Source organism: Podarcis filfolensis (assembly GCF_964270895.1).
Source record: "Podarcis filfolensis genome assembly, chromosome: 11".
In the NCBI taxonomy this organism is placed as follows: domain Eukaryota; kingdom Metazoa; phylum Chordata; class Lepidosauria; order Squamata; family Lacertidae; genus Podarcis; species Podarcis filfolensis.
In genome coordinates, this window is record NC_139613.1 from 35,305,131 (window position 1) to 35,327,258 (window position 22,128).

The 22,128-nt window shown below is 39.8% G+C and overlaps 1 protein-coding gene across 2 annotated transcripts in view; it reads right to left on the minus strand.

Annotated features, from left to right (window-relative positions):
- Window positions 1–257: 257 nt before the first annotated feature.
- Window positions 258–22,128, minus strand: part of LOC310744962 (uncharacterized protein) — a gene marked incomplete at its 5' end in the record, with an annotated part of 87,831 nt that continues 65,960 nt past the window's right edge. For both annotated transcript variants that reach the window (XM_083577093.1, XM_083577094.1), the window contains 4 exons: window positions 258–1,722; window positions 9,552–9,712; window positions 10,709–10,784; window positions 11,721–12,009. The remainder of the gene's footprint in view (window positions 1,723–9,551; window positions 9,713–10,708; window positions 10,785–11,720; window positions 12,010–22,128) is intronic.

The window sequence follows — 22,128 nt, forward strand, 5'->3', positions numbered from 1 at the left end:
AACATTCAGCTTCATTCCTACTTACATGGTAGTAAACCCTGCTGCATTCAGTAGGATGTGTGCCTGAGTTCACATGCAATTGCTGAAATAAGCTGCCTCCCTTTGCCAAATCTGAAGGTCTTAAAGATCATTTTTGCTTCTGGTTGTCATCCAAAGCTAGCAGATCATTTGAAATTGTACTTGATCTTCCTTCAGGAACCTCACAAGAGCACCTTCTCTGAGAGTTTGGAACAATCACTTAAAAGCCAGACAGTTAATTGATTAAAATAATTTATTAAGTTGACAGCCCCAACTCCCATTAATTTATGGGAATGGGGCTTAAATCCAGTGCTGAACATTTAATAAAATCAAACATAAGAATTTTCAACTGTACATGTAATACATATGTTTAATTTAATAGGATTACAGTTACTGTGGCTTCAGATGTGTCATTGATACAGGGGAAATGAAAAACATGCCTGGTACTTTTAATTCCTCTACATCTAACAACACTCTCTGTGAGGGACTGGCATTGAAAACCACACAGAAACTTTAAATGGTGCAGAACCCTGTCATTAAATCCTGAATGAGACAACGTGCTGGGATCTTGTGAACCCCTTACCTGCCATTTCCACTCTTGGGTTGGGTGTGGGGCCAGCCTTGAACAGCATCTGGAAGCTACAACTGATACTGGTTGCCATGGCCAGATTGTTCAGATTGTTTACTGGATCTGACGACTGTGAACATATCATGACAAGGTTTTAAAAACTTTTTACTAGCACCTAGCTTTTTTCCAAAGTGCTAGCTGAGGACCACCATCTCCAGCAGAAACCTGCCCATAGATTAAGATAATATTCAGAGATCCTTCTCCAGATTTCACTTCCTCAGCATGCTTGCCTGGCACTTGGGTTGCTTCCAGATGACCTGTTTAGTGAAAACTCTTCTTGATCAAGTGTTTACTGAGCATTCATTTGTATTTGACCCGGGGGGTTGGGTGGCACATGTTATATGGCTTCACATCAAGCCATTTCTATTTTATGCTTTCCAATGCATTTCCCATCACTTTCCTTACCACAAAAAGCCCCTCCAAAATTGGAAGCCGATTATGGAAGCTCAAGTGTGCCAAATCCACTTTAACTGCTCAACCTGGTCTGCATCTGAATCTCACCTGTGAAACAGCAACAACAGTTTATTATGGAAAAGGTTGTTGTATCAATAAAGATCTCACCTTGAGCTTTTTGGAGGATCAGTAAGATTAAAATGTAATATATAACCATAATAATTTGGTAGCCTGTCCAAAGTACCTTTCACTCTGCCGTTTGGACAGCAGAGTAGCATACAACTGAAATGATGGAAGACAACCCAGGTAAAGGAAGATACCTCTTCCTTTGAAACTTTCATGCAGATTATGTGGGAAACCAGCCACATGGACTACATAGTCCACACTTATTAGCTATGTAGATGAGTAAAGGCTAGTATCAGACCCTGTGCTTCGAAACAACAGGAAACAGCTGGTGTGGAGTTCTTTCAAGTCTACTGCCAGGATGAATCCAAAAATCTTGTCCCAAATACTTTTTGGCTCTTAAAAAAACATTTCCTAGTTATTATGGAACTTTGATGCCTTTAGCATAGAAGGAGGTGTGATCTGACCGCTGCAAATGTTTCTGTTTTTCACTTGAGGGTGTTCTTCCTGCCTCCAGAGAAACAGCCTCGGTGAAAGTTTCCACAAGGCTCACAGTTCTTCTGTTGGAAAGCAACCATCAGGCATTTATTTCGTGTGACATGAGTGCCTGCACCCCACCTCCTCCTCAAGTCATTCCGTCCAGGCAACTCAGATTATGAGTTTTGACAAACCCCATAAACATGTCATTATGGGGAAGATGGGTTGTAGTCATTGCTCAGTAGTTTTTATTATTTACTACACAATGAATAGACTAGCACAAGGAAAGACTATGAGAAGATGAAAGTAAGGTTAGTTAAACATTGAATTAACGGCTCTGTGCTTTATAAGATTGATAGCATCTAAGCTTGAGTTCAAAAGAACTGTGTAAATGTCGTTCATTTACAGGTGCTGTTTGGTTGTTAGGACTGTTTTATTGTTCATAATACTGCTGTCTGTAAAGATATGAGCTTTCCACACTGAAGTTAAAAAAAAATAGATTTTACATAAGTCACAAAGTGACTTCAGGAATTGACCTCTGTAAATATTCCTGTTTATCCTCACCTATGGCTCGTATACACATTATAGCTTTGCACAGAATTTGAGCAGTCAACATGAGGGTGCATGAACTCCACCATGCACTTAATTAGAATTCCATTCACTTTATGGAAAAATCAAAGGGCAATGACAGAGCATCGTTCTGCTACTTGTGTGTGCCTTCTGAGTTCACGCAGCATTCATCTTGCTCTGGGGACTTTAATGATATATTTATATGAAAAAATAAAATCATATATATATATATATATATATATATATATATATATATATATATATGAAGGGTGGAAAACCTATGGTCCTTCAGTTGTTGTTGGACTACAGCTTCCATCATGCCTGACAGTTGGTTATGCTGGCTATGGCTGATAGAAGATGGAGCCCAGCAACACCTATAAGACTACAGGATCTAATAGCAGTTCATTGGCTTTGGCTTATGTTATTCTTGATATAACCAACTTTGCCTCTGCCCTTTAGCGTTTCAACAAGTGCTACTCATACCACTTGAAGCAAGGGAGGGAAGACTGTTTGCCATCAAGGCACAGCTGCTTCCACCTGCCATGTCCTACCCTCTTCCACCTAGGAGCCTTTATAAGGGAACAGCTGCCAAATGAACTGTGAGGGGGTTCTGGACTCTTGAGTCTAGGTGTAATGGTGGCAGGAGAGTTGCTAGTTATGTACTTCCTAGCATTAGCTATAGAGCTACAGTACATTTGGATCTTAATTGGCCTGTTGATAAGCTTTATGCTCGCTTAATCTTCTTTGATATATTCTACATAAACTATCATGAGTCTGTTGCCCTCCAGATGTTTTGGACTACAACTCCCATCAGCCCCAGCCATCATGGCAATGGTCAGGGACAATGGGAACTGTAGTCCAACAACATCTAGAATTACATTCCTGCTCTTGGGGGAAGCAAAGAACAAGTCTTTGCTCTTTTCTCACAGCCCCTCAAGTGAGATTTTGGGGTGCAGGGACCTCAGTCGTGTTTGGATCAGTAAGCATTTTCTTGACTATGATGTAGCAGATTAGAAAAGGTACTTAGACTCCAAGCCAGACTTTTGAATTATATCTGAGACTATAGCAGTAGAGAAATAGGAATGAAATGGAAAGAAGTGTGAAAATGGTGGCTGAACTGGAAACTGACCACAGGAGGGGAGCAGTTGTATCCTAAACATTAGGAGATTTGGGGCACAACTGTTCCACCCCTGTGGTCCTAAATCCTTAAAGGAAAGACTCATCTAGATTGCACTACAGTAGCCAGATGCTGAGAATCATTTGTTTGGAAAAGCTCAATCATCCCTTCTATAATGAGCTTCTATATTAATGTGCCTTTTTCTATGATTCATCACATTGCCTTTCCTCTATATGCCACACCCCTAAGTAGCCAGAGGAACATCCTCTCCCTCCCCTGGGCATCCCCCATGCTGTGTCAAAATCTGTTCTGGGGCACTGGGGAAAAACCCAGAGCAGATTGGGGAGGTGCAGGGGGTGTGGCAGGAGGAGGGGAAGAGAAGGCTCAGTTGTATGAGCAGGGGTCATTCCACTTACGCAGTGACATAGCTGAATGCAACCCAAAGTGTAAGAATAGTTTAAAATTCTTCTTCATCCATGATGCTCATTGGCTGGCCATAAGCCATTCTAGATACCTCCACCTGATCTACTTTTTTATAGGTTTGTTGTGAAGAGGATATGGGGGGGGGGAGGGCAGTGCCACTGAAACTAGCAGGCTCCTGGGAGAAAGAGGAGGATACATACAGAATAAATGAGACCCGCATGTCACTGGATCCACAGATTAACTCACCAAGGAATATTGCATGTGTAGAACTGCATCAGCCCCAGGCAGAAGAAGCTGCAATTCTGTGTAAATAGATATCCCTCAAAAGATAGATGGAAATGATATACTAACCAACAATATTAATTATAATAAATGTGTTGGTCAGTCAGTTGGTTAAGCTAACCCAATTCAACTGAACAAACAAATGGGCCTGAGCTGGCAGCCTTTTTCAAAGAGTATCTCCAGCCTCTTTTATCCTGCCTGGTCATTAGAGCTGCTGCTGGAGCTGTTTCACTAGACTTTTCAGGTTTACCTGCCAGCTTTTCTGGAGTTCTCGTCAAAGCTCCCACTTCCCTTCGGTTTCACTGCTGCTATTAAAGTTTGAGCTGCACTTTGCTAAGTGTGGAGGCTTGCACTGAGCGGATCCACTGCTGATTATCATGCAAATCAGACTCCTCTGCTGGCTCCAAAGAGGCTCCCAGCTTTGCTACCCCCATTGATCCTTTCATTGTCAGAGGGATAAGGCTAACCCATCTCTTCTGACACCAGAAGCTACAAAGATAGGTTCCCGTGACAGTGATTGGTAGGAGGAAATGAATCTTTCATGTACGGCAGAAATATGGTTTGATTTAAGAAAAGAAAATAACCATATGTAATTGGGCTTCTGTCACTGTAAATTTTAATGGTAATCGTAACACTGAGGTTTCTGGAACCTTAAATTACAGCTTTCAGTGGCTTCCCACTGAATCTCTCTATTATTCTTCATAACTACTTTCTCAAAGCATGTGCACCATGACATCAATATCACAATTCACGTCTAAATTCGAAATTGACAGCAGGGCTGGATGGTGTGCCCTTGCACTGAACATCAGAGGGACAAAAAGAAAGGATGTCATTTCCTAAGATGTAGCCACCTGTTTCTCAAAGTGCTGAGCGATGAGTAATGCAGTCCTGCAGCAAATGCTTCTGGGAGCCAGTGTGCGGGACAGTTTATTCAATCAACACATTCAAATGCTAAAACTTTTCCCTGGACTCTCACTTCAGGTAGCAAGTATACAAGCATGGGTGGGTAGAGTATGGGTATTGCATGTCTGAATGTTCCACTCTTGGAGGAGGGGAAGACTGCATGTAGAAAAGTTTCATTTCAGGAGATTGTTCTCTCTTCTCCCTGACATGCTCACTTTCTGTATGCCTGTTCACACATCCAGTGGTCCTCCATGCTCAGCTAAGAAATGGAATGAAACAATCTATGATATCACTGGTATGCTATGTAATAGGCCTCATTGATGCTGATTCCATATACCGTATTTTTCTGTGTATAAGACTAGGTTTTTTCCCCTTAAAAATAATGTCAAAAATTAGGGGGCGTCTTATACTCTGGGCTATCTCCCCCTATTTTCTTAAATCTGAGTCCCCCAAAATAGGGGTTGTCTTATACATGGGGGCGTCTTATAGACGAAAAACACGGTAATTTTGGTACTCCCGAAAGATGGTGATCTTACATACCCTTGCATATATCTGGTGCTTTCAAACTTTCAGAATTCTTTGTAGTTTATACTTTATTGATAGATTTACAATTGTGTACATTTTGCTATGAAATACAAATGGCTGGCATGTTTCATGCTGTGTGGGGAAATCATGTATAAAGTATCAATCAGCTGCTCAGTTGAAGCAGCAAAATCGCCAACTTCTTTATACAGTGACATATGTGAAGAAGAGACAGCATGCCCATACGTGTACCTGTCCCAATATGTGAAAAGAGAAGGTGGCCTATGGGAAAATGTAATAGGCATGTTGCCCAAAAATATGGAGTTGGATGAGGAATAACTTAATTGCACATTGATCCCATTGAAATTGGATTAAAGCTAAACATCCTATTAATTAAAATGAGAACTAAGTACAATAAATTTCATTGAATTCTATGGGGCTTACTCCCAGGCAAGCGGTTTTAGGATCGCAGCCTTGGTCTGGATCCAACCAATGGTTCTGAAAAGAGCAGCCATATCATTTAGTTCAGACCTGAATGTACATGTTGGCTTTTATTTATTTAAAACAAAAACAAGAAAACTTCCAATATACAATCAAAGCATTGTTCCATGAAGTAAATGCTCTGATTCTAGTGTCAGTTCATAACTAATTTCTTGAAAATCATGACAGGTGTGCAAAGTGTGCAAAACTTTACACACAAGTACAAATATGTAATGAAGTGTGGGAGAGGGCATAAGGGATATACCACTCATCACCAGTGGCGTAGCGTGGGGGGTGCAGGGGGGGCCGGGCGCACCAGGCGCAACATCTGGGGGTTAGGGTTAGGGGGCGCAAATCCACGGGTTAGGGGGCACAAATCCACGGGTTAGGGGGTGCAAATTACTTGCCTTGCCCCGGGTGCTGACAACCCACGCTACGCCACTGCTCATCACATTCAGGATAGGATGACCTACTTTATCTCAGCATGTTGACGGTATGCTACTTTCATCCAGACTCTGATCCCAGAGAGTACCTGGCAGTTTCAGGTAGCCCTGAAAAACCAGTTGCCACTGATGGGTGAGAGCCAATTATCTGACTGGAGTAATAGAGGTTCTCTTTTAAACAGTTAATTATGGGATTGGCGGGTGCATGACAGAGACCCATCCCTTGAATTCCTGTTATGGCTTTGCACATGTACAACATTTACAGCACTGCCACACTCTTAATCTTTTTACAGACATGCATTTCTACTTTTTATGCCGGTACAGAAACTTTGCAATGGAAACAAAGTTCCAAACAACACAGATTGAAATCTGTAGTAGGTGGAATGAGCTGATGGTGTGATATTAGAAATCCATGAACTAACCATTTTCTCTTTATTAAATCAGATTTTGCAGTATTTGCTGAAAGCAAGAAACACTGAATTATATTTAAATAATCATTCCATAAATACTGCGTGTTTTCACAGCAGTCACAAATTCTGGAATTTATGTGCTAATTACAGACCCCAAATCATCTCTATCCAGATTTGCAATTAAAACTGAAATATTTTCATATAATACAATTCCAGAGTTCGTAACAACATCGATGAGATGTACCAGTTATTATTTGCTTAGTACAGTCAAACATTTTATGTTTTCCAAAACCATTGTTTCACTTTTTCTGTCCTTGGGCCTGCTGTTTTTACAGCTGGGAGTGGTTAGGATTTAGTGGCGATGTAATTTTGAAGGGCAAAAAAAACAAGAATGAAATATTCTTAAATGGCAATTCACATGTGGTAGAAATCAGTAGAAACCAATGATAACCAGAAGATGCACAGATTATTATTATTTTTTAAATCCTCACATAGCATTGACTTCTTAATATAATATTGCGGGCTGTTTTTTAAAAAATAAAATCCACATATTTTTAGAAGTATGGGCTGACAGTAAAGAAGAGCTAGAATGCAAATTTAGGGAGAATGTTGAATAATTCAGTAGCTTGTTATGTGATTAGATCTGATTGGTTCCCTACTAAGATATTGCCCATAAAAATGATTTCCCATGGTAGCATTGGTCTCAGGATAGGAAGAGGATGGGGGGTTTATGATGTCCATTAAATGGGAGAACAAGGCTTACTTGAGCTAATAATATCATGGTTGCACAGAGTGATTGATGGTCTTTAGAAAGGCCCAGATTGGTTTCATCTTTCTTCAGATTTTATCACTGACTTGTTCTTAGTCATGTGCAATCACTAAGGCCAAGAGAGGTAACAAGTGTTTGATGTATGATACTTGCGCCACTTTTGTCAGAACTGCATTTATTCTTACACTGTACTCCTATAGAGAGAGATTCCACAGAAGATGGAAACATGAATCTGGACACAGGTGGAGGTGGTCAGCGTCCCCCAAAATGGATCAAACATTAACAACTTTTTTCTCCTTTCGGTGAAGCTGCTTTTAATATAAATTAAATGAACTAAGTGTATGTAGCTATCTATATGTAGCTCTTTTCAGCCTACTTATGCCTCTTTGAAAGAGCTTATCAGATTCCGTTCATTCCTACCTTTTGCAATTTGCAAAGGAGCACCAAATTCCCTTTATGGTGTTGTTGTTGTTTTTAAAGAGTGAACTATAACATGGACAGAATTTAATTTATCTGGCAGAGACATGTAGGCAAGCATGTTTATCAGCATATACTACGCCTCCAGATGGATATCTTAATCTGTTACTGGAAACATTATTATCAGCATCGCATTCATGGTAGACGGTGTATGCATGAACCACAAGATGTTTGGTGGGGGCTCTGATGGAAAGCAAGGGAGTGTGAGAAAGAGTCCTAAAAGATTCACAAAATAGCTTTGTGCTATGTGAATAGCTTTCATTCTGAGATCCTTCAGTCATCCCTCTTTGTTCTACTGAGAAGACAAAGTGCCAAACCAATAGAATGTCAGATATCTATGACTTGGTTTGACCCAGTTTCAGTCTTGCATCCTGGCATGTTCATGCATGTGTTATCGTAGACGCACATGCAACATTTGGTACGATACATATGTGCACATGGACAAAGTGTGTGTCCACATTAATTGGCACATAGGTCCCCTCCCTCGTGTTGATTTTATCCCATGTAGAGTTGAATGGCTTTCTGTTTTGACAATTTGAACACTGTCTCAAGATTGTTTAGCAAAATCAAGAGCAGTTCTTGGCAATTAATTTCTGCAGTCAATAGTATTCTCAAACTGGGCAACTCCCCTTGGAACTGGGAGCCACAACAGAAAAAGCCTGTGCAAGGGAAAGAGCAAGACAATTCATTAGACAATTCTGCAGCAGCTCAAAGTGGCGGGGGGATGTCAGCCCCTGCTCCTGTGCTTCAATACTAATGAGAGTCATTGCATATTCATAACCCTAAATACAGTCAGCTTCTTATAAAAACTTTTGTCATTGAGGCTTCACGGCAAGAGCAAAGCATTGCACTCTTCGTGTCCTGGCACTTCCGCCAAGAGAGTGCAAGAGCAAGATTGATTGTTTTGCAACGCAGCTTGACAGGGAACTAAGAGATACTGCCCCAAGGGTCCTGAAACTAAGCTTAGTTTGATTACAAGGCTCCAAGTAATCAAAGAAACAAAAGAGGGGGGGAGTGGATTTTTTTTTTTTTTTAAGATAAAGGAAGGCTCTAAAGATATAGCTTTCCTTATTGAGTGTTCAGAGTAATTATCTGCTAGCAGTTTAAAACAGTTCATATCAATTTTTATCACAGAGAAAGAAGAACAGTGATCTCCAGCAAACTTGTTCCCATGTTGTAGGAACACCGCAGCATGTCTTAATAGATACAAATCTCTAAAACCATATGAAGCTTCCCGTCAATATCAATAGCAAAGATTAGGGAACTCAACCTGTCAGATATTAAAATCACTTCTGCCAAGCGCTGGGCTGCCCAGAATTCATTCACTCTTTGCAGGTTGCTTTTCCTTTGTTGTCAATGTCTTCCTTCTGTGTGGCGCATCCTTATTAATATATTTATTAAATTTGCTTACCTGTCTTCCAATAAAATCCTGAGGGTACACACAAGCATGCACACACACACACACACACACACACACACACACACACACCATTGCTAACCTCTGACCCCACAATACCTGTCTGGCGGGGTAGCTATCAACATCCCCTGGAGTCAAAGAAGGAAAGCGCCTCTTTCAGCACCCACTTTGAAAAAAGGCCTTGAGCATTTTCTCACTCATAATGATGTCTTCAGCTGGAATGCCAGCACATTTCCACATCTCCTTGACAGGCGAACAGACTAGAAGATATACATAAAATTAAAATAGAATGGAATGGAATGTTAAAAGAAAGGTTTGCACTTCTGATTACATTCAGGCTTGTTGTAATTTTGTATTTAAAAAAGGCAGTTTCCAAATGGATCTGCTAATACATGCAAAAGCTCTCTGTTGCTCAATAAAATGTCATAAAATATTAGTGGGAGGGGGATCTGAAATGTTAAACATCTTAGTCATATTTATACAGACTCAAAAAATAGAGGAATCTTGTAGTTATGATTGATTGAGGTAACTGATTAGCCGCAGATATTATAAGTGTTGAGACTAAATTATCAGCCGTATCAGTCTGATTGCAGTAAAACATGAAAACATTGACTTTTGTCTAGTTAGAGAAATTTATTTTTCCCTGAATGACAATCCTTTAAGTAGAAACCAGGCAGTCTGCCAGCTCTCCATGTCATACACTGAAGTTTGCAAAGGCAGGCTGTATTTTCAGCTGTTTGTCTGAGCTCAATGAGCAGTGCTCAGGACTTTTACAGTTTCACAATAAACGTATCTCTGCAGATGCTGCTTCAAGCTTCCTTAAGCTGTGTGAAGGACAGTCTCTGCACGTTTGGGATAAATGAAATTATAAATTGAATGGTAACTATAGCCTACATGGAGTTAAGTCTTTGGTGAAATATTTCTTTTAAAAGAAACAGTAAGCCACTTTAAAGCACAGCTTCCGGTGGAAGCTCAATTAATATGTTTAACAAGATTGAAGTAAATGTCCACCGTAACTGTCAGCAGTATGGCAGTTTTCAAAAACAGCTTTTGCTCCTATAATTTTCTTTTAAGATCGGCCACCATCACTTCCTGCCACATGAGGAGTATAAAACCCAGGACCTGACCCAAATATGTTTAAAATATAACTTGCCAAAATATGATCTGCCCAGCATTGAACTTGGAGGTCTCTGAAACTTCCTCCTTTAAAAAGTATGGCCAGGGCTGTTGAATCTGATTATCTCTTGGATACTCACTCTTACTGCAAGATACAGATGGGGTGAATCGCTCTCTCTCTCTCTCATGCCCCCAGTTGGCACATAGTGAAGACATCTGGTAATTTCCCCCCAAAGTCATGATTTGGTAGTAGAAGGGTTTGTTTTGATGAAAAAAAAATAAGCAATATCAACTTTAGCTGCAAATTTATGGAATGTTTGTAGATCACAGGTATTATTCCCTTTATTACAATAAGTTTAAAAAACCCTACTGACAAAATGTGTAGTGTTCAAACTTTGTATCTTATTAGTAAATTTAGGAGCAGGGGAATGTGGTATAACCATATGAATTAATGCGTGATTAAAGTTAACCACATAAAATAAAAGGAATCCAATATGAATCATATTTTCTGTTCTGACTAATATAAAGGAAAATACTTGGTTTGGTTCAAGACCATGTTCAGTTGCAAGCTTTTTCTCTCAGTTTCACAAGGGGATTCATGACATTATTAATGAAAGCAGTCTGAAACACAGGAAGTTTCTAGACAAGTAATATCGGTCTCACTTAAAGCCACAAAAGAGGAAACCCAAAGGGAGGTCAGAATGCCAGGATGGCATGCTGTCTTCAACTTCTGTTGTTGTGTCTATTTTCCTAAAAACTTATTAGAGGTTGTTTTTTTTAAAAAAAAAACCCAATCCTGTTCTTTAAAAGCTGAGGACGATTTGCTAAAATGTATATTAATAACAGTCTTTCATGTCATCAATGTTTTGTTAACCATAAATGGAAATCTAAAAGTGCAAATTAGTATTGGAAAGGAAAAGTTGGAAAGCCATACTAGCTACCAGAAAAGATATGTTAGGATGCCATATAGCTTTGGAACCTAAGGTGCTCCTACTTTGTTATGTAAAAGGCATTTTCTCAGAAAATGATCTAGAAGTGATAACTGGTGCTAAGCTCTTAGCTATGACAGCTAAATGGAACTTCTATGTTCGGAGGCAATATGTCTCAGAATAACCACCACTAAGATTCAGACAAAAAAAGGGAGAGTGGTACCTTCATATCCTGCTTTTGGGTTTCTAAGAAATTTCTGGTTTTCCACCATGATGAGCAGGATGCTGCTGGACTAGATGGTCTTTGCTTCCATCTAGATGGTCCTTTGTTTCCATCTAGATGGTCCTTTGGTTCTAGAAGGGCTCTTCTCTGTTTTATGATGAATCAATGAGAATCTTCTTTTGCGGTTATTTAATTTTTATCACAGTATTCCAAATCCAGAATTCCTTTCCAGAAGAAATCTTATTCTGCCCATTCTAGCTAGCACTATCTCATCTTCTCCCTCCTCTCCCTAAGGTGAATAAGGAAAGAGAATAAACAAGCAGGTGACATCAATTCTAAATTCAAGAGAATGACTGATGGTTCAAAACATAGCAGCCATCGTGTGGTCTTGCGCTAGGGATTTTGGGGGGTTGTTGTTTCAAAGAGATGCTCATTACATGGAAAAGCCCAGGCATAGCAGTTAATGATTTTGTCCTTAGGAGTGGATATAACCACTTCCTTTAAAAAAAAAATACCTAACATTTTGAAAGCTGATTTTTGTTCTTGTACTCAAGTAGCTTATGGTTCCAACTAGAAAAAGTCAGTTTTTCTAAGCCTCAAACACACAGCCTGTATAAATATGTAAATGCCAGCTAAATTAAATTTGTTTATGATCTAATTTGCAACACTTCCTATACTGAGATACATTGTGTCATATTTATATAAGAATCTACCAAATGTTCAATATTTATATAAGAATCAGTGGATTAAAACAGCATGATTGTGTACATATATCTATCTGTTTTGCAATGGGTTCAACAGGCATGCACACATGGCCGGCTCAAGTCATTTTTCTGCCGCCATTCCATATAAGAACTAAACAAACTACATGGGTAATTGAATGATACCAGGAATTAAATGGTGCCAGCCTTGGTGCTGGCATAGTTTATTTCCCTCCTGGTTTTTTTCCAATGGGGGAGGAGGAATAGCAATGAGAAAAGGATGGAAAAGCACACAATTACTTGTCCACCCTCACTTCCACCCTGACAGCAAGAGCCTGACAGAGTATTGGAGGAGGCTGTTTAATCCCCAGTTCTGACCTCACCCCAAAAGCTGTAATATATTGCATGATTTCCATTTTTGTATGTGTGCCATACACTTAGGTTTCTCCCTCTGAAAATTCTGGTGAACATTTTCGGATATTAACCTGGAGATAAAAATCAAGAGATTATGTAGTCCACATCTGCATGTTTTGCATAGCATGGATATTCCACACTGTCAGTTCAGGGGATGTTCAGTGTTCTGGGTATTCAAAGCTAGCAACAAAGGCTTCTGGTAAAGTCACAGAAGCATGATCCCTGCTTAGACAACATATCCCTGTTGACCCAACATTTGACAGGGAGAGCAGAATTGCACGTGCTCTCTTCCCCATGCATACTCAGCACAACTTGAGTTGTGTAAAAGTCTGTCCATGTACAAGTTGTATGCATGTTGACTCTGTTCAAAAGTGATGGTAAATGCACTAAGGGGCAGCCCCCATAAGCACAATTCAGTTCTGCCCCACTAAACAATGTTTGAACTGGGCTATGGATTTGTGAATAATTTAAACATGTTAAAGAAGGAGGATGCTTCAAGAGAAACTGGACTTCTAATATACATTATGGCTAGTGCTTTTTTCTGGGGGAATGGAGGGGGATGTATACCCCTAAACATTTTGTGAATCTAAGTTTGGCCTCATTGAGAGGGGCAGTATTTCAATATGAGTAGGAAAATGAGGGTACCCCTAAACATTTTTTTAGAAATAAAGCACTGACTACGGCCAATTATTACTGTCCATCTGACTATACATATATCTGGAAAGAGGTTGGGAAGCTCTCACTTTCCCCAGGTATGAAAACAATCGTCAGAACTGGCTCCTATGACAGATGTGCAGACTAACTATACTATTTCAAATAGACTGGGATATTTTTGTCTGAACAGAGCTGGATAAAATACGCCTCAGATCTGCAAATTGTTCATAAACTCTCCAGTAATTTCATCCCATGGATAGCAAGTACTTGTGCTTGCTTATGGAGAAACACAACCAAAATAAACCAACATAGACTCTTTATGAGGTGCTGAGCCTTCCTCCCCATAAAGGTTGTATACATTAAATGCACAAATGTCCAACAACCGTAATAGTAGAAGGGAGCGAAATCAGTTTTGCTTTTCTACTTCTTTTTCACTTACTTGGTATTAACTTAATGGTATGTGACACTCCTATCAGTGCAGCGCAATAAAAATGAAATGGTGCCCAATGTGCATAGACACCATGAAAATCTCAATGACAACAGCGACAACAAAAATTATATGTCCTCTTTCCTTTCCTTTCCTTTCCTTTGCTCTTTGTATTTACTTGAGAATATGAGGGTTGGCTCTAGCACACCACAATAAAAGTAAAACTGGTGGTCAAAGTGCCAAGAAAGAAAGGCAAATAAAACCCCGCTGTTTTGTATCATGCAAGGAGATGCAATTCTGATCACAGAATATCACTTATGAGAAGTGAGAACAGCTAAAATCTTCACTGCTAGTTATTTTAAAACCACTATTCAAGCATTAAAAACCAGGTTTTAAAAGAGGGTTTTCATATACTACACTCTTATTGTGTTTATACTTTTAACAAAATGAATGTTTTTACTTAAATGTTTACAGCGAAATTTCTCATAAAAATAAAATATACAATCATTTTATAGGATAATAGGCAAGCAGACATCTGCATGCAACATTTACCTCATTAGATGTTATCATGTTAGCTTATTTTTATGACGTTGCCGCAAAATACAATGTGCTGATTTGTAACCTCCTTAAAATATATGTTTTGAAATCTTTAAACTGTGTTTGGGGGGGTTGTTTCATTGTTTTACAATGAGTAGTAAGAATCCTGAGGATTAATTATACCAAGACCATCATGTGAACCAAAAGTCCTATATGTGTTACACCAGCTCTTCTCAGATCCCAGCTGCAATTTCAAAAGTGCAATAAGAGCCACAAATATATTAAGTATACATGTGTAGATGTGAGAACTATTGGTCCAATATAGGCTGACATAGATAGCAACAGCTGCAATCAGATACAGATTCAAGTATGCTTGCTCCCAATGGGCAGAAGACCATTTAACTGGACTGTGGCCAATGTACGCAAATAGCCCTCCTTTTTATTCAAATCACTGTACAAAGGATATATGCCATCAGTTCTACAGTCCTTCGACATGCTGGGCAAGCACCATGAACTGACATCAATAGCATGTTTGAAACGGTGCAATGGGGTGAGGTACTAGGCATCACCTGCTCATACCTAAAGTTTGTATTACTTCTGTGTGCCCCAACATTCCTGTAGCAGGGGGCAAAATGACCACAGAGGTGGAATTAGGGGAGCACAACCAGTTCGGCTGCACTGGGATGGAGCCTTGAGGGTGTCACAACTGTGCTTTAGAATGGAACATGAGAGGTGGGGGCACTAAATTTTGGCATTGCACAGGGCACTACTGAAATTTGAGACCCCAAGGTGTGCCACTGATGACCAGGAGAGCAAGGAAGTTATTGGCAAATTTTAGATTTAGCATCTACAGATTGCACATCACATGCTTCCAGTGTGCCAAATCAAAGTGTCTCAATTGTTTTCCTAACAGAACTATTGTTGCTGGTGATGCAAAAAAGGAAATCGCTTATCAATGACTCTTGAAAGGTGCCCCCAAACAGCAGCATGACACTTGCTATTAACATTAGGAAAATCTAGCTCTAGAGATTAGTTATACCTGCTGGAAATTATTTAGCTAAAACTGGTGCTTTCCTTTGAGTTTTCCATGCAAAAAGAGTGATAAATGGGATCCGTTAACGCTTTCAGACATGTTCCTCATAACAAAGGTAACAGGAATGCAAAACTGATATCTGAATTTGAATTAAGGCCTTCTACGAATCTATGAATCTATGATTCTAGCACACACTTACCAGATCATCTGAAATTGGGCTACAGTCCTATATCATGCTGTGTTGGTGACACAGCTTTTTGGCATTCTGCTGCTAGATGCAACTCCAGGACTAGCACTAGCCAGCAACAATGATTAATACTGCTATTGTTACAAATTGTTCTGTCGTAGAATTCCCAACCAAACCCAGCAGTGTTGCACGAGAATAATTAAGGGTACAATGCGGATGCAAGTGGAGACGTGTCAAGACTCACCAACAGCATTTCTGTACAACATTCTCACAGACATTTGGCTACCATGATGACACTAAGTCCAGTGCAGTCTTGAATTTAATGCTTTCTTTCTAGCAAATGCCATAGAGTGTATGGTGCAATGGCCACACTGCCATATTTGCCAGGCATATTTGCACACATATATCCAAATCATATTTACATGATCAGCCTGCTCCAAGAGCACTGTCCAGTGGATTTCTTGATCCGGGAATGAAAGGAAGATCCAGCTTTACAAAGTACGATTTGGATAAGGTAGTCAAGTCTTGCGGTTTATTGTCTATTTGGTCACATAATGTCATGCTTCCTACAGCTACTCTTGGAAATTGTTAAATGTCAGTTGCACTACCATATAAACTTTCATGGCAGTATTCCCACTGAGCTTAGGAAACCTATTTCCAATAATCATGCATAGGACTGGGCTGCAAGTTACCAATATTAATTCTAAAACACACTGAACATTAAGGGAGTAATTAAAGATCAGGTAATCATTAACAAAATTGGATTGGAATTAATATGAGCAAAAATTCAAGGAGTTGTCCATGAGTGTAACCATCATTGTGCAATGCAAACATCTGTATTTGCAGTACTGACATACCATAAATCAAAGTGTTAGAAGAGTTACTGATCAGCATGAAAGAATTCCCATTAAAGCTACATATGTTGCTGGAATGCTGTCAAACCACTCTCAAAATGCATGGCAACATACCAGATTGTTAGGCCAGAGATGTCTTAAAAACCTGTCTCTGAACTGGACAATCTGCATGAAGTCCTGGTTCAGAAAGTACTTTCCTGCTTTATTGGCTATGATTCAGAGTGGAATGAATCCCTCAAGCCACCATTTCTTTCATCTGGGTTTGGTCAAACTATTACACTTCTAAGCTCCAGGTGCCAAAATATGAATATATATCTGAGAAATTCCTTCTTTTTTCTCTGCAAAACTTTAAATCCAGCAACAAAGGAATTTAATGGGGAAGTTACTTTCTTTCTGAAGAGAATTCCACCCCAGCTTTCTGCAGCTCTGCTGTTTGGATAAAAATGATTGGAAATCATCACTCCAGTCATTTAAATAATCTGTTAAAAAGCTATTAGGTTTCCCTAATGCCTAGTCATTTTTAAATGGCTCTCAATTTGATTCATGAACAATACACGGCCAGTACATGATTCATGTGACCAATCACTTAGCAAAAATGCAATTTTTATTAAGAGCCTCTTCAGGAAACTGATATCATATGGGGGTGAAATCCATTGCATCTTGTAGCATTTCAACACAATTTTTCAAATGGTTATGCCTCAAGGGTCAACTTTTCATGAACCAAAGTTGGCAGAAAAGTTAGAATTGGTAGAGAAGATCAAGAAGCCCAAAGGAGAGGGAAGATGTGGCGCAGATTATTGTGAAAATTGCGCTCCAGTTCAAGTGCAATTGAAGCTTTGTAAAGACATTGAGCTATCAGTGCATCTCAAATTTTATTTTAATCAGAGCTCATTGCACAGTCATTAGAGGTGTGTACACATGTAAATGGCAGCGGCTACTTAGTTATGAATACATGGAAACGTTCAATGAGACAAATGCATTCTAGCCCTGCTATTGAGACAGCATGTGTTCGCTTAATCAATATGATAAATAGGAGTTGCTAGACTGACCATGTACTCATATCAATTACATAAAAGTACGTATTTGCAAATATGTGCAAAGGTGTGGAATTAGCTTGCATTGACCTTAGGGATTCAGGGAACACAAGACAACTGGGAGCTAAACTGGTTAAGAGAATGAGCTGTGGTGGTCCTGATTCAAATCTCAACTCTTCAATAAGCTTTCTGGCTGGTCACAGGCAAGCAAGGGCACACCTAGGGGTTGATTGGGTTGGCCCCCTGCCAAGGGTGCAGGCCTGTGGGGGCACAAAAAATCACACCTCTCCACTTTGGCTCGGAGCGGCTAGGAACCCACTCGTCCATCTGTGCACTCCCTGAGCTGCTGCTCCGCTGTTCTGGGCAGCCAGGCGAAGGGACAGGGAAGGAAATACATCTCCTTTTCAAGGGTACAGTGGATGGGGAGTGCTGATACAGCTGCTTGCGAGGGACGCAAGGGAGCCTAGGTACACCTTTATTAAGAGAAGCCATATTTGTCAATTCCCAGTACAGATCTAACATAAGAATAAAAGGTACATGTCTAAGTTGTTGGAAGGATAGCTAAATTAATGTTTGTGAAACTCCAAACACTTCAGGACAGTGCTGTATGAAAACTTAATTATTAAAATGTTGGGCTGGGTACATCTGCACAAAGTTTTAGTGGACCAAAGTTTACCCAACAACTGCTGCCTCTGTGTTCTGAGTGCTAGATTGAAATTGATCTCAGGCACCTGGTACTTAATTCAAAGTGGAGTTTACTCTTGCAACACCCTGGAATAAGTGTCTGTGGGGGGTGGGAATGGTTCTTCTCCACATTTCACAAAACAATCATGGAGATTTGTTAGTTACTTTTCAAAATCACTAATATGGTTAAAGAAACGCTGCATATTTAAGGATTACAGCTAAGGCATAAGAGATATTGAATCATGCAATTCAGCATGTTAAATTAAAATGTTTCTATAAGCAGATCTATCTTAAAGCATTTAAGATTCTAAGTAAAGGTTTATGACGCTTCATTATAAAATGTAAAAGTGATATGGAAAACAATGCACTAAAATCCTAAACATGTTAGGAATAAATCCTTCTAAATTCCATGGGGCGTACTCCCTTCTGTTCACTTCCCTTACCTAGAAATAAGCCCCATTTAACTCAGTAAGGCTTACTTCTGAGTAGACATGTATAGGATTGTGGCTGTTAATGCAGTTATGGCAGCAGTCCTAAGCATATTTACCTGAAAATGTCTCATTGCATTTAGATGGATGCGATGTAAACATACTTAGGGTGGGAATGTGTGTTGTGCCATCCCTCATACAGAACAGAAAGCAACACATAGCAATATTCAGTAGAAGTGATCTCTTGAAATTTCTTGCTTGAGTAGAATTCATTTTATGCACTTTAAGAGGCTACTATGCAAAAGTTTAATCACATCATGTAAACTCATATTTTGAGGAAATCAGTAATTGTACTTCACAGAAACTATTACATAAAAGTCAAAATGCTTGGTCACTTGGAAAAATGCAACATGCTTAGCAACCTGATCAATAGTTCATTTAGACTTTTTACATTGTGAATACCCTAGTTACTGACTTAGTAAAGAATGATTCATAGTCCATAAATGTTAAGCACTCAAACATGCGTACAAAAGACTTGGATATTATCATAGACTCTTTCTTGGTAAATGATACTGGTGTTATTGTTCAGTTAATCGGTCCCATAATATGTTAAACAATGTACCAAGATACATACAATATCTTACAAGGTAATCCTCTTTGGAATCCACAGTTCAGCTAATAAGTATTCCTCTCTCTAATCTCTCTAATCCTTACTTGATATAGGTCAGGAAAACATTAAAACTAAGCTTCATTTGATAAAACTAAGTGTGGATTTCTTGTTAATTCTTTCTGCATTTTTTGTTATTTTATTTTGAGAACAATGTCAAAGTTTGGGATTTTTAACTTCCGTTCATTTCAATGGGAAAGACTGAAGCTGTAATCCAACACCTACTTCCCTGCAACACCATCTTCAGTTACATATGCATAAACCCCCAGGTTTCAAAGGAACACGGCATCATTTTATAAGGATTTTCCATCTGCATAACAGCAATAGTTGTTAAACTTCTGCATGCAATCTGTTTTGGGACAGGTTATTTGAAGGACTACCTGCAACTACAGGAACCTGCCCAGGCCTTAGGCTCTGTTCACAGGCCTGCCAGCAAGATAAATTAGATAGATGGGCACAAGTCCTTTTTTTGGTGGTGTCCCTCTGCTTGTGGAAGTCCCTCCCAAATTTGGGAGGAATTCCATGTAGCGCTCCACCAGTGCAAGCATTTCTGTTTGTCCATTAGAACAATCTTCCCTCTCCTCCCTACATGTACGGTTCTGGGAGGGTTGCCATATTTCAAAAAGTAAAACCCAAAGTTGATTGACTTGCCTTCGATCCAGGGACAAAGTGCTGCCATTTGGGGATGTTGGGGGTTGTCTCTCTCTCTCTCTCTCTCTCTCTCTCTCTCTCTCTCTCTCTCTCTTTCTTTCTTTCTTTCTTTCTTTCTCTCTCTCTCTCTCTCTCTCTCATACGGGCAAGAGTGCAGGGGGATGAGATGGGGAAAACCTCATTGCGCTACTGGAAGACATTGTGTGGGCTTCTGCTAGTGACACCTGTTACCTGAATCTGGCCCACAGTGCCCTCCAGATGTTTTGGACCAGGGTTTTGTTTCAGCTGGAACTCAGTTCCAGAACCTGTCACGTGGGCGCCATTGCTATTATAAGAGAAAGAGGGAGGCATTCATGGTGAGTTCAGGTGGGCGCCTCTTTTTCTAGAAAAATAACACTCTTTTGGACTATAGCTCCCATCAGCTCCCGCCAGCATGGCCAAAGGTCACAAATGGTGGAAGCTGTAGTCACCAACATCTGAAGGGCAGCACATTGGCTACCCCTGCTAGAAACTATTTCAGACAGCTGTATTAGTGGGTGGCGCTGTGGGTTAAACCACTGAGCCTCTTGGGCTTGCCGATCAGAAGGTCGGCGGTTCAAATCCCTGCGACACGGTGAGCTCCTGTTGCTCGGTCCTTGCTCCTGCCAACCTAGCAGTTCGAAAGCACATCAAAGTGCAAGTAGATAAATAGGAACCGCTCCGGATGGGAAGGTAAACACCGTTTCCGTGCGCTGCTCTTGTTCACCAGAAGCAGCTTAGTCATGCTGGTCACATGACCCGGAAGCTGTCTGTGGACAAACGCCAGCTCCCTCGGCCTATAGAGCGATATGAGCACGCAACCCCAGAGTTGGTCACGACTGGACCTAATGGTCAGGGGTCCCTTTACCTTTATATAATGTTTTAAATCATGTAGGAGAGTCACCCTTGGAGAACATGACCTGAGAGGCAGCATATATATCCTGGAAATAAATGAATATAATGCAGTTATTGCGGATATGTGTGCATCTTCCCAAAAGAAGGTGCTGGGTGTGTTTCTCTACTTGATTGGGGTTCAATTTACTGCTTCGCTGCTTGGACAATTTCACATGCCTTAGGCTGTTTGAACTCATTTATATGAGCAGACATAGTCAGTATAAATATCTTCTATCTCACACAGTCATGCATTTCTATAGTAAGATAGAGCCTTATATTTGGAATAGTCTTTGTTTAAAGCCTTCTGACTTTATTTTATTCTTTCTCCCCTGCTCCAAAAAGGAAAAAAAAGGAGGGGGGAAGCCCAGTTATAATGGAAGCTTCAATTTATGCTTTATGAACAATGCCAGCATCATCATTTTAATGTTGTCCATATGGGCTTCTAATAATAGATAAGACACTACACTTGTATTGTATGTCTTAGAGACATTTAAAATCTTGATAGGGAAAGGCTGATTTCATTGGCCCCACAGTTAAAGGAAAGCAGACCCTAATTAAAAGAATTCTGTTCTGAATTAACTAGTTTGACATGTGCTAATTGACAGTTCCTGTGAAATGGTTCTAATTAAAGTCAATATGTCTTTTTCAATTAAAAGGAAATTAAGAATATACTAATATACATTAACAACTTAATCTGCCTTCAATATCCCATATATCAGCAGCCTTAATGTTATTGGAGAGCCATCTGACATATATCTTCCACTGTTTTGGTTGCAAAGTCTTATTACTCCAAAAGAACACCAACCATATATGAATCCCCTTCCGCAAGGAGAAAGCTGGATTTTGCTCTCATTTTTGCAGACCCTAAGTGCAAGGATGATTGAAGGTAAACCCATGTTTCTTGACAGTTAAGGTAAGGAAGTATTCTTATTACGCTGCAAACTTTGGTAACAAAAGTTATTCTAGGAAAACCTTCTGACATTGCTCCTACTACTAATCAGAAGGCTGGCCCATTTTCAGGATTTGACCGAAGTATAAAATAAATTCATATGAGACATGTGCCCAAGAAAACTGACTTTCCCCCATTATATTCTTTTTATCAGCTTGAAAGGAGATGCTCTCAATAAATACTTTTTGATTTATATAAAAATGAAAAATATGATTGCCTGGTAGGTAAAGGAAGAATCCAACATTGAGCAAGTGCAGCGCCATTCATGCAGCAGGA